The sequence below is a fragment of the Opisthorchis viverrini genome, assembly GCF_000715545.1.
Source record: "Opisthorchis viverrini unplaced genomic scaffold opera_v5_14, whole genome shotgun sequence".
In the NCBI taxonomy this organism is placed as follows: Eukaryota; Metazoa; Platyhelminthes; class Trematoda; order Opisthorchiida; family Opisthorchiidae; genus Opisthorchis; species Opisthorchis viverrini.
The window spans coordinates 2,259,000-2,273,473 of NW_008751670.1; the positions used below are offsets into that span (position 1 = coordinate 2,259,000).

At 41.6% G+C, this 14,474-nt stretch overlaps 1 protein-coding gene across 1 annotated transcript in view; it reads right to left on the reverse strand.

Annotated features, from left to right (window-relative positions):
• The window catches only part of T265_01340 (hypothetical protein), a gene marked incomplete at both ends in the record, with an annotated part of 38,756 nt that overhangs the window by 790 nt on the left and 23,492 nt on the right, over positions 1–14,474 (reverse strand). The window lies entirely within an intron of this gene.

Consider the following 14,474-nt stretch of genomic DNA (forward strand, 5'->3'; position numbering starts at 1 on the left):
CTTTGGTGTTCGCATGACACTCAACTCCGGATCCGAGGCTTCATTGTTTAAACGGACAACTGTAAACTATGGCCTGTATCGTTCATCTGTCCACTCCTAAGTGGACTCGCATCTGACGATTGGACGATTGATATTGGATGGATCATCGCTATTGAATGATAGTTTCTGATTGCACACAAACGAAACGTTCCTACGATTCTTTGAGAGGTTATTTTTATCCGGAAATAACCACTCTCCTATTCAACACAAAGACTACAGATGTTTACCTAATTGCAGGAGATTTCTGTTTGTCAGCAGAATGTGCTAATTCAGGTAAGGTGGAGTTCAGTGACAAGTTTCATCTGGACACAAGGTGGATCAATAGTAGCTAACGTATTTTACAACTTTGTGACGGCCGCCGGTTGTTCCTGGGCGGTTTGAATACTGCGGGCTTCGCTATGCTGCACAATTGCTCTGTTTTTGAACTTTTGTGGAGCAATATCGAGCAAGTAGCCGTTATATAGCGTTGGACATGAGTACACGGCTTCCAGTCATACTGGAATACAAGTTTTGTTCCTTGCCATGCTTTCATCCGATACAGTCTATCACTGTACTTAAAAAAATTTTGTATTTAAATTAAGAAACAGACTTCCCTTTTGACAGTCTAATGGCTTTCTTGGCTGTGATAACTTCGAAAGAAAATAATCGTAGCTGGAGAGGGGTGTGATTCTGGAAACTTGTTATGTGGTATTTTCGAAGGTGTATATGTCGACCACCAGACTTCAGAACGGTCGCTGTCACTGACTGATAACAGTCTGCATTCCTTGAGAAGCGCATCATAATTCAGCCAAAGAGCCTGCGAGCCGTCATCTCAAGTGAAATTTGTGCAACTGGGATTGCGTGGTGGAAACAGCGGGCTCAGTGCAGTGAGGAATGCGCTTACCCGCAAAACAGGACGCACTCATCAACGATAAAATTGGGATTCTCGTATGGAAGAAAAGATACCATCTGAGACAATTTGTGGAGCAACAGCTCGGTTGGTCGGCGGCTTCTGTAGTAAGGTTTTTATTCGATCCCCTTAAATACAGCAGTCAAACCTGAGCCAAGATCACCTCAGTTTGTAAAGGACTAATATAGCTTTCTGCACTCGAGTTCCGTCGGTATGCTGGGAAAGCTGTGCCTACAATAGCGCCAAATGAAAGCGTTGTTGAGTCGTGTTCTTCTGCATTACCTGCCTGGGAACAACTACAACCAAAAACGCCCATAAGTTAATTTGAAAAGACACACAGTTCCAACTTTAAGCGCATCAGCCTGACGTCTGTCCTACCGCACCTACTGGCAACAGTGTTACTGCAACGTCCAGATGCGGCAAATTAGACAAATTCGAGAGCTTTATTTGGTGTTCCGACTGCGTAAGCGGTGCGCGGATCATATCTCAGTATTGCGCCGATTGTTTGAGCAAAGCCAGAAATAACTTAAGCAAACAGCGAGAGTTTTCCTTGATTTTAAGACCAGTTCTTCTTCAGAGGAATGGCTCAGGAGTTTTATACTGCACCACTTGCTCCCTCTTCCAAAATTTCTGATCGTGGAGTCGTTTACAACTAACCCTATACATTTTTTACACAGCTTGTGGGGTTCAGCAAGGCTGTTCTCCACCGACCTGTTCAGTCATGCCATCGATTTTATATTGCAGTGTACACTTGAAGACTCTTGGTGTAGGAATTACAGGGAGCAAAAGTTACTAGGACCACGCAGACAATATTACCATTCCATTAGACAACCATAGTCTGATCAGTCGGAATGGGATTTCGGAAATCAAGTGAGTTTTCGGGTTTTTTTCCACTGCCGAAGTGCAATATATCGCCTCGGGATGATGAGTCATTTACGTCCCTCTGGAATTACAGTGAGCGCTTTGTGAGTTCGTCGACGGTTCAGGTATCTATGCAACTGCATAAACCTTGATAGCACCGTGACAGAAGAAATCAATGCATGCATTATCAATGAGCCAGCAGTATTTGCTAACTTTCTTGATCAGTGAAGAACGAATTTGTCTGAAGCTCAAGGTAGCTTCAAGAGCCCTCGTACACCTTGATTGTGAAATATGGCTGCTCGAAAACCAGGGCCTTAAATAAATTCAGCGGTGTGGTCATTGGTACCTTCTTGGTATAGGAGGCGTCAGTTGACCATGGTGTCCAGGTGAGCGACGAATAAACTCTTAAGGATATTTTTCAATGTCGCCCGGCTTTTTAGGAGAGATTCGACTCAGTGACAGAGCGAAATTCCAGTCAGAAGCTCTTTAGGTTTGGATGGCTTGGACATGCCCTACACAAGGTCAAGTATCATCTGCTAACGACATATTTGCTTTCAACTCCAAACTCTTGCTAACGAAAGGCTTGCTGAGAGTATACAGTGACTTGTCAACATAAAATCAAGGAGGTTATCGTGAAACAGCGTGCGGTTGGATCTTCGCACACTCTCAAGTCCAAATCATCTTCTTGGAGTGTTGTTACAAGCCCCACGGGACATGGCGTGCAAGATAGCTTATTACAGTGCAAAATGTTACCTCGTAAGCCGACTGTTTATCAAAGGTTTATTCGTCGTAAGGTGGGCTTATTTTGATCGAGGTTTACGAAGGACGTTTTGGCCATTCCGACTACTCGGGCGTTAGTTTGATACGATGCCGAGGTGCGTTGATCACCGAAATACTAGGCTATGGCATCGGTGTTTACTATGGAATTGTTCACTATGTGTGTATGGCAGCTAATCACAGTCATATAGTACTGGTGTGTTGTTGCTTGTACTGGTAACGCCTTATAAAAAGCAATACTAAATCTTCGGCTTTAATATATCTTTTGAAGGGCTGTGCTGAAAATGCTTTGGCTACCATCTGTCTTCTCCGGAATCGCACTTAAAGTGTTCTGCTCTTGGTGTATCTCCTTGTTTAAAGGGAGCTATACAGGTGCCAAGTGGGTACCATACTAGATGATGGTATGAAGTGCACGGTGTCACAAAAGCGTAGGACTCATAACGGTGGTTATAACCAATAACCAGAGGTTTTTCCAATTCATTAGCAACCTAATGTCGTAATAAAATGATGTCGTAGGCCATTGAACTTCCAAAAAAATTTGAAATCATTCCGGGTGCTTTATCCCATAAAATCTGTTTACAGGAAATCTCCAAACTCATCACGTAATCCGTCGCTGTAAGGTGTGGTCCTCAGACTGTGAAAACACACACCCGAAATATATTGGACGTTTCACAATGGAATAATGAACAGAGGAATATTCAGCATGGTTGGTTTGGACATTAGAACGAGATGTGCATCAAGTTGAAGATGGCTTGCCGTACAGTCGAAAGAAATATGCTGTGAACATTCTTGAAACACAGTTGATTTTCACGACCCATCCTAATGTTTGGAGATGTATGACTTCGTTTGAGTTCTGCCGCTGCGTTTGGGTGCTACGGCTGAGAGATGGACAGTACACAAATGAATGCCAAAAACAATGCTTCCATGAGAACGAAGCCTCAGTGAAAGGGGAGAGCTTCTCACGTATGCACATAAAATCTCACAAATTTTCCTAAAATGCCGTATCCGAATGGGTTAGTCCCTTTGCTTTTGACATTTAGTTTTTTATGGTTAGTCTAACTGTGATCACTCTCTGACAGTACAACTTTGATACGTCAAGAATAGATAGACACAGGCAGGAATGAAACTTTCTCTATATAATCTCGTTCGGCTGTAGCACATTTTCGGTGCCCAACTTCCATGCCACCAGAAGGAAGCACGAGGTCTGGGATACCGCCAGGTTGCTCAAGCTTAGACAAGGAAAGTTGAGAGGCAGTGGTCGGGTTCGAACAACGGACCATACGGTCAGTAAATTTGCTCTCTTAACACTGAGATATCTCGCACCCTATATATAATCTATATGTAGTCCTTATACCATAAATTTGGGCAAGTACAGTGGGCACGGTAACCAATTTTTTCATAATTTTATTCCCTTGTACAGCGCCATGTTTGAGAACCAGATTAACCTTTTGTTTCGCCGTGGCATATTTTTTCAACTTGCTCTTTTGGCAACACTTCTAGCGAGACCGTTCCTCTGACCTCTTTTAATTTCCAAGTCTAGATTAATTGTCTCAAGTTGTGACGCCCATTAGTAATTAAGAGGCAAATTTCGTTCTCCCATCAGTTTTTGTGTCTTTCCATTTGTTGTTTTAACTGACGTAAACGTGTGCAGAGCCAGCTATCGAGCCCAGCGATGCGTGACAACTTAGGCAGTTGCTCGGGGGCATATAAAGGCCGAATCATTCCAAGTAGGCTTTTTTAACGCAAAGTGGACGGTGGAGCGAATTTTCCACTGCTGGAATTGCGTCATTTTGTTTGAACGTGTCAGAACGCAACTATTTTTATGTTCACTTGCGGCAAAAAATTCTTGTATTTTTATTGAATTTTTTCATATTTACTTTGGAATTATTCCGAATTGCTTGTTTCACCAAGCTGTGAGAAGATTATGGTCTGGGAATCCCCAGGTGGTAATTTCAGACCGTATTGTTCGCTATGGAGGGGCCTACCAGCAGCGGAATGAACTTACAGTTAGACAGACCATGTGGCCACTCATATTTCTCTGTATACGGCAGGTAAGAGTAAATCTAAATGGCTGTTGCACTGATGTCGGTGCGAATTCAAGACGCTTTAAATGAGGTGACGATTCCAAATTCAGTGGAAATAGATCGCGCCATTTATCTTCAGTACGGAATTCATGAAAGCCGTATCAAAGTTTTCCAGTCTCATATTTATCTTACCAGGTTTCAGTCGACTGTACGTGGCTTCTTTCCGACATATAGAAAACACGCTTACTGAAAACACTGTGGTTGTGATCGCAAAAAAACTAGTGACATGTTCATTAATTGAAAGCTAGAATGTCTCTGGACCTTTATCAATACCAGCATCGAAATTCGTTGAAGGTCTTTCCGTTCCAAGGTGAGTATTTCACTAAGTCCATATCCATCATAATCGTACCAAGCTAAACCTACCCCAAACTACACGCAATCAAGAACTGCCTAGAGGGTCAGAGCATTCATCTCCGCCTCTCCACTTGCATCATTGATCTTACAACGTCTATCGCCCGCAAAGAAACGTATAAACCTGCTCAGTATTGATAATCTGTCCTATTCTGGTATGTTTCGTTGCAGAATATGGAACTTCGCGTCTAATGACGAGGAATAGAATAACCGCAAGTCCGATGGTGTCGTGTGAAAATCCAGGCCAGTACTTCATCCGTAGTGTGTATCCTCCTGACTACTCGAACTAGAGTAAAATGGATAATTGTTCAGGAAAACGGAGAATTTACGCCGGTAATTAAACGAATGTAGTTGCATTCATTATTTTAGTCGATATACTGTTCTTTTCTATTCCTTATTTCACCTGATGTTCATATGTTGAGGGTTGGTTTTTTGAGCGAACACTTCCTCCCGCTGATGCAGTCAGTTTTCAATGATCCTTTTATTACGGACAACAAACGGAATCAGGTCGTTGTAGCCAAGTTATTTCCCGAAGTGCAAGTGCGGGAAAACTACACAGTTTCAGAGGTCGGCCAACTTGATTCTCCTATCAATTTGCGATGAAGCACAAGGGTGCGATTTCATTTCTGCTAAGGATTTGAGGCCATGATCGTGGGTGAATTCGGCAGCGGGCGTTTCTGTTTTTCCCCTAGGGAAGAACATTCTGACACATCCACAGTTCCACCGCATGCCATTCAGCAATCCTTCAACCGTATTTACCAAACACAACGACGTGAATTCGGGAGGTAGCACTTGAAATAAAGTCGGATCAGTAACTCTTCGACCAGATTGGTTGCAGTATGCGAAACGCGACAATTTGGTGTGTTGCCGATCTACCGAATGTGCACTTGACGGAAGTATATCAGAACTTCTGTGGGTGATAAAACGCGTGATGCGTATATGGCATATATGGAACAAGTTAACAGAAGTTCACCAAATAACGGTGGCACTCGAGTCGTACAGAACACTTGGATAGATTATTTTATCTGCTGTTACCGATATGGCTTTTTGAGATGTAACTCCACTTTTTCTCGTTTGACATCATTGCCCCATTGGAATTTAGCCGAGAAATCGTCAACACCTGCCCAAGTTTCAGACCTTGACATTCTTTAAATAACCTATATATACAGGCATGGACGACTAATTTTGCCCATATATCTTTCCCAGACTTGCGCAACAAAGAGAGACTGAAAGAAGCACAGGCTTTTAAAGTGCATCCATTGGTCTGGCGTTCATGGCTGAATGAATCGGTTGATGTGGTGTTCGAAATCTAGACTGACTTCTGCAGCCCGATAAATAATTAAGCCCGACAGCTCTGCTTGCGAGTAACCGCTTGGGGCAAGGTTGGTTGCTCGCCGTTCCAGCACCACCGAAGCGTAAATACTTTTACCAATCAATCGGTCATGCTGTGTGATGTGATGCAAAGGAATCTGTTTCCCGAATTAAGTGCGTTGCGCTTTCTAATATCCACAAAAAGACCGCATGGAACATTACCCACTGATTGAGCACCAAAAGTTTGGCTTGATTCCGGAACGCCACTCTGGCATCCGTGTATTTTTCAAAGTGGACTACGTCTGAGCTGTCAGCCTGTGGAAACGGTTGTTCCAGGGGAAATCTGAAGGTGATTTGACATACTACGTGAGATTTGGAAATTTTCATAATCCAGATGACTTGGTAGTTTAGCATCGCTTAAGAGCAACGTTCGGTGGTAAAACCAAATATACGATACATTAGCGTAGAACGCATGAGACGCGTATTGTCCAAAGTATTGGAAAGGGAACTTTCACGAAAAACCCGCATCCAGTGATTCCCAAATTATTGTAGTGAATACGTACAAATTAATTCCGTCAACTGCCCTGATAGAGCAATATAATGTTCGGTTAGCTTCTGGATTATCATATGCTGAAATCGTTCTAAAAATCCGGGATTGGCATACCGATGATTATCCTCGGCCAACATGTAACAAGCACGCAGTTTTTATTGGTTCTCCCAACAGAAGGGCTTTAATCTCTAGATGAAAGTTGATCGCAAATTTCAGGTTTACTCACCAATCCATACGTCTAAGTTAAGATCTTCTGGGTGAATGCGTGAGCATGGTTTTTAGTCCAGATGATTTACACAGTTAGAGGGTGCTAAAATTGTAGCCCATTTTCAACAGCGCCAAACAAGCATCCATCGGACAACAAGACATTTGCATAACATCTAGCGCAACACATACCACTGCGATAAAACTGACTGCAAAGTTTTGTCACAAAAAAAGTACTCACTTATCTCAGGGGAAAAATGTCAACTTATCTGGAAGTATAAAATGGTATTCCGTGGTCGCAGAATATTTTAAGCTATCCGCTCTCCTAAAGGTTTAGTTGAATTAGAATGAATTTTAACTTTCTGTTGGTCATTTTGTTGTTTATTTTGCTGATAAATGGCATCACAGGTGAGCCAGTTCTAATTTAACCTTGTAATCGATTGATTCAAAAATAACCACAGGAAGAAATCAAACGTGGGTAAATCCTTAATTGTCAGAGAGAAAACGTTAATTAGTTGTCTCGGCTTTCAATGGCAACAAGTAGATTGTGACTGGAATACAGGCTATCAAAAGGTCTGCCTGTGTAAATTCTCCAGTTAGGCCATTGCAGTTATGTGCACCGAATAAAATCAAGGTCTGTTGAATTCCATCGGCTAATCAGTCACCACAGCGCGAAACAGTCATGTACGGTTTCACCCCATCAGAAACAAATTGTTTGTGTTGTAAAAATATGTACAAAGTCTGCCTGGTTGTCAGTGCGGATATATGAGTTCGATTATTGCATGCACTTGTGACCGAAAGGAGACCAAAACCTGTGCTTGTTATGCCAAGATGCAGACTAAAAAAGGACGATGCCGTCTGTTTCTTTTCTAACGTTCTTTTCAGTGACTGTGTGACTGTGTTTTGCCTAATGCCTACCTGTTAGCTGGATATTAAGTAAACTATGTGTTGTAAAAATCACAATCTCGACCTGAGTCAGCATTCGAGTTGTAGCAGTCATGCGGGTATGAGTTCTGCGAGCCGCATCGCTTCTTATCTACATCATATATTCCAGAATTGTTACTCATTATTTTTCGAACTGTTTGACCTTCTCGTCTACTAAAAATCAGCTTTTTTGATCAAGTCATCAAAAATAACTGTAGTTTTTCTCAATTTTAGCTGCGTAACGAGACCCAACTATGCAAGGAAGCAAGCTCAACCCAGATGGTTTGTTTATTTTATTCAGTGGATCGTACTTTAACCCTTTTTGAGAGTAACTGTTGCAATAATTTTCGTCGTTTGGCAGCGTCAGCTGCCAGATACATTTGAAAATCAGACTTGCTGAAAAAAGTTGGTTCACTTGAAAGAGCGAACGTTGGATTAATGCCTAAATAATCTGAATTGTTTAAACCTTTCATACACTACTTTAGACGCCAGTAATTTCATGGGCGTTACTCTCCGGTAGCTGAGAGTAAAATCCAAAGTTATCAAATCTTTTGTAAATAAGACGACCAAGTCAACAGCAGAGCTCTGTTTTTTGGCACAAGAGTACAAGGTTTATTGGATGTCGTGATGGTGACGGAATAAAAAACATCAGCTTTTTATGTAACGTTGCGTCCAAACGTTAGGTTTAAAACTTTCTGGGCGCCTGTCTTCACCGAGGAGACCATCCCACTTAACTAGCTTTTGCCGAAAAACGATTCCTTTAGTTTGAGTCACACCCATTATACACAGTTCCAGGAGGTTTAAAAGCTTTTAGATTCTTAAACATCCAAAATACCATTGGGGATGTTCCTTTACAAAGAACAAATACGTTTTTTTGGTCGTTTCACTCGACTGGCCCTGCCCCGAGTAATCAATACCTACATCCGATCAACCATGGAGTAGGCCATACAAGCTTGGTCACCATGGCTTCAAAAAGACATAATTCTTCTACAGCGAATATATCATCGAGCCACGAAGCTGGTAATTGGATTGCAAAATAAACCATACGAAGACAGGATTGTCAGTTTCAACCTATTTGACTTCTACTATCGGCGCATCAGGGGAGACCTAATTCTAACATATAATATACTGAAGACACCTAATCATCCGCTGGAAGACCTTTTTGTCCGACGTCTAACACGAACGGGCAGGAGGCATTACTTTTTGCTCGCGGTACCTCACTCGAGGGTTAACTGTCGACGGAACTTTTTTGCGGTCCGCGTATGTTTCATTTGGAACTTCCTACCTCCCAGTGTTGTACATTCGCCGAGTTTAACCATTTTCAAGAACAATTTAGATGCACATCTTATGTCCAAACCGAATCTGGAACTATTTAACTCCATGTGATACTCAGTAAACATTACGCATATTTTTGCGTCCCTTTGTGTATATACGTTCACCCTATGGTCGTTGTAAAGTTAATTGCTTTTTAGACCATTAAACCTTGAATTAACCTTGAATTAACGTTTTCAGACTGCTGTTATTCCACGAGAAAGAACGAGGGGTAATTTAGAATATCCTATGAAATAATCAATAATCAGTGAGAGTTGTAAACGATAGCAAACGAACAAACCGCACTTTTCCCTAGATTTTTCTTTCTTTCAACTACACTGTTCTGTCTGACAGTCTCTCTTTGGTTGAAGACATTTTCTTCCGTATATCTTCTTGGTAATATCCTCCCGCCCTCCACAATGACTTATTTACAGTTTTATGATTTTTTCACAGCATTTTCTTCATGCGTATTTTGACACCAAATATGAGCCATATTTGAAAAAAAGGTAAACTTGTTTTGTTGACCTAAGACTAGTTATAGGGTTTCCAGGAGCTCTTCGGCATCCCATTCAAGGTTTTTCCTGTCCTGGGGAAATAAGCAAACATTATCTCTAAGTTTTCATCAACCATTTTTTCCACTTAAACAGTGTATTCTTAGTGTACTGCGACAGACACTTATTTTCCCAGAAATATGATAGCAATACAAAGGCTACGGGTTCGAAATCACCTTTCGTAAGGTGGGAACTGATGGTGATTTATAATAATGATGAAACAGCCATTCTGTGATTTTCGGCTTCTCCTCATAAACTTACTTTAGTTGAAAAACGAAGACTTAATTGAGGAAAGAGGTCATTCAAGAAGGGATTTCTTTGCCACATATCTGAATTTCGAACCCAAACCGTTATCTTGACTGCTCCTGTCTAGCCGTGGACAACCTGGCACCGTATCAGGCCTCGCGCACCCTTCGGATGGCGTTGCAGCTGGGTACGAAAAGAAAGTCACAGCTACTCGCCTATTTGTACCTCTGTGTGGCTTTTCATCTCACGATTTTTGGATTGTCTTCCCTTTTCTACACTTTACTCACATGCACCTTATGGTTAAGTGCTCACATATTTGTTGCCATTTTGACTAGGGTTGCCTCCTGAACTTGTATGTAAAGCAACAAACAACTTAAGTAGGCTGCAGTCATCTGCGGTTTTGTTGTTGTTTTTCGCTACGCACTTTCGTGTGACCAGTTTTTGCGTGACCTCATTTTTTCTAGAAATTCTCAAAAGTTTCATTTTCGACAAACGCGCGACACTTCAGCTATTAATGTTGAAACAGATCAATATCACTCAGGTAAGACGGGGTCCATTAACAAAACAATCTCAGTTCAGAATTCGACCGAAGGTTTAATACCAGGACATTGTCAATTTTCTTAGATGTATATGGCAGTGAGTTTGGGTTGAGCACCGCCCACTCAAAAGTATTAAGTACTCCCGATGAAGTGCAGTGTTCGTGCTTGTCAGTTCGCCATTACCCTGTGATTTATCCGTATGTTACCATTGGTGGGCAATATCTTCAGACTACGCTGTAGGATAAACGACGGGTTGACATAAGAAGGTATGCTTCATAGGAACCTGAAACGCGTTATGTTTCACTTGGGTTTTGCCAATCCGCCTATTCTCCTGAGAGACTGACGTATACATTATTTTTTCGCTCAAAATACAATATGGTACAAATTATTATGACGTTATTTTATTGTGTTTTTATAGTTTCCTGTGAATAGACATCCAAAAACAAATAATTTGGGAAACATGGATGGATTTCAGCCAATCCCATAAGATTGAAACTTTACCTGCTAATCCACTCATGGGGGTCAAGTACTGGCAGCCTACCAAACTCGTTCAATCGAACCCTGCTTTCTTCTGTTGATTATTCATACGTTGAACCCACAAGCCCAGAATTTTCGTGCCATTAGTTGAAAGTCTTCAGCAGTATCCACTTTCCAGGATTTGTATACAAACATAAGTATTTCGCGACGAAATTTTCGGAGTAGAGTGAGCCCATATCGCTAAAAGAAAATCTGATGTTGTGTATAGCACATAGTAAAAACAAACTCGTGTCAAAATGAAAATCAAATCTTGACTGAAAGCAAAGTCTTCCTCGAAATAATCAGGGCAAAGTAAGAACAAAATCCAGAGTGATTGCAGAATTTTTACCTATCAACTCAATAATTTGTGAAGATGATTTTCAAGTTTTACGTTCAAATTGTGATCAGAAAATGAATGTTTGAATGCGACAAGGCAATAAGGTGGTAGCCAGTAATTAGTAAAATGTTCAGTGTTTCTTACTTATCTGCCAATTATCCAATCCTGGTGTTATATCGATTATTCACAAGTTATCGGTTGTGTGATCCTTGGTTTTCCGTATGGTCACTCCTTCACTCACTGCAAGCGGAAATGTCTAACCATGCTTTTAAAGGAACTTATTCGGAATTACCCACAAATGGTCCCTAAAATGAATAAAACAGTTTACCGAGGCCTCTCATCTCTCTGGTTTGGGATTAAATTTCGGCAGGTTGAAATACACTGAATGCATTGATGTTCATTTCGACGCTGCTTCTTGTCTGTCAGAGCTCTCTTTAGCGCCCGAAATTTTAGGGCGGGTTGTGAGGTTTGACGACCAATTAGATATCTTCGCTACAACGTTCTTCGAAAAAAATTACAGTATAAGAACGCACAAATATTACTTCATAATATTACTTCCCACTCAAAAATTAACTGCTGAAATACAAGAATTAGTCAGTGTATACTAAGATTTTACACAACTGAAGGCCCAGAATGTTTGAAAATCGCTGTTTTTTTATCATGGAGCTACTGTTTTCCCAGATTTAAAAGTATAACTTCCGTAAGTGTTGCTTTCTCTCAGTTTTCCATCTTCAGAGCACAAACTCAAGTCAGAGTCAGGCCACGGTTGTGGCATGACAACAGTTTACTTCTTGGTCTGAAAATCATCTCTATTGGTTCCCACTGATAACTCGTGCAAGCAGGTAGTTGGAGTAGAATGTCTGAGGTTATCATAAAGCAAGTCTGTGCACGTTTTGGGCCTTCCATGACGGATGATACTTCTGGCTTGTAGCCAGCACCTATGCTGTGGCCACAGTACACCACATGGTTCCAAAATCACAGCGCGCTGCCAAATGCTCCGGATAATAGTTCCGAAGCAGTCCACCCAAACCAAACAGTGTAACATGCCCGTAGACTTCAACGAATGTGGAACCGAGAGCAGAAATCGAAGGAGTTAATACCGAACACCATCATTCTGGTTATGTTTGCTGCATACGCAAACGTTGAGAGGTGATGACCTCATTCGGAGCAGATCATGTACGATTCCATTGCAACGCGCCTAATCTCCCTTGGCTTTAGTTTCTATGCGAATATCTTCTAAATATATTCGTAGGAATTTTTTATATAACCAACTTCAAGTGAGTATCATAGTCCATTGAAAAGTGGAATTACATCCAGTTGTCAGGGTGGTCCGTGGAATACCAGCGCTAGGTGACTGTACTGACACCAATAAATTATCAAAATGAGGACTCAATTTTACATAGCTCACAGTGAATAAACCCCACATGACTGGCAGCATTCTTTCCGTCCCTTCAGATCATATTAGGAAAAATCATCAGGCATGGTACGTTTTGCCGTATCACCAAAAAATCACTATTCGTCAACGAGAAAATCCGCTCAAGAAACAATTTTTTGGCTAACTCACTTCGACCCGTGAACCAATCACAGGTCAGTGATAGCTCGCTAGTAAGTCACTGTATCACCGCGACCTTTACTGTACTACTGCATATGCGATATAGTACAACGGTGCAGTATGGGTTGCTGGATGAGCATCGATCGATGATCAGTGAGCTGTAACACCCTTCTCGTGTCTGGATGCCACGTCACTTGACGGAAGCACGAATGCTGAAATACTACCTGGCTCCCCAGTCCCTGACAGGAGCAGCTGAGTTGCACAGATTCGGTCGGAACAACGAACCTTCCCGTTAGCAAGTTTGTCCATTAACTAACGAGCTATTTCAAGCTCAGTAACCTGCACACCAAGCAGATATACGAGGCCTATTCTTTTATTTAGTTTTTGCGGAGCATACGCCAATTACCCTAGTTAATGTGTAGACTACTTAAAAGCAAAAAATCATGATACACCAGGTCGCATAGGAGTGAACCTCAGCATGTAGTGGATAGTTCTAATCATTCTCTCAACAAATTGCCAGCTAATGCCACCAGATGAAAAGGTACGACGTCTATCACTTGATCCTCTTCTTCGATTAGTTACTTTGGTCAATACTCCACCTGCTAGTTCACTTATATCATAATTATTGGCGACAATAAACAGGCGCTCATATCCTATAATCTGAATCATGAGATGCCCTGTTTTGTCAACCGAATCTGAAGATCTCGGAACAAGGTAATGATGCACCACCACAGGTAAAGAAAATCTTATTGAAGTTATATGGAACCAGAACAGGCGAACCTATTAACAGTTGCTGGAGTTGGGTATGTTATTTACCGCTATATAAATAGCTTCATAGCTAATAGAAGCATCAACGCGCAGTTTCCTTTACTGTTTGGACCAGTCAATACACCGCACGGAGAAATTGTCAAATGAGTCTAACCAGACGACAAAAACGAGCCAGTCTCAGAATAACCCTGAAGTTCAAGCGCGAACCGAACGTACTACTTTGAGGAACTCTGGTTCATGATGTAGAACAAAGATCGCGATTCCACCTTATTTCACTAGACGACCAGTGAGTAACGATTGAATTCAGAGCAACACCTAAGTTGTGAAGGTGAAATTTTACTCTCTCCGGCATCCTTTTGGTCAGCTCAAATACGCGGAAAAGACCAATAGATGAAAATGCCATTAGTGGGAACGGTGCGATCCTTTAGTTTGTCTTTGACTTCATTCTTACCACAGCTGCCGTTGGATGCAAGCAATGGCAACAGTGATGATGCTAGCTATCAAATGGTACACGGCAGTGACGAGGTAATCCAAGAATTGCTAACCTGTCAATCACCAAAAGGGGTAAAATGTCATAATATATGTTTTGGAATGTAACATTCTGCCGATCACTCAGTCTTCCGTTAGCTGTTTTATTTTCGTCAATGATGGCAGATGTTTTGTA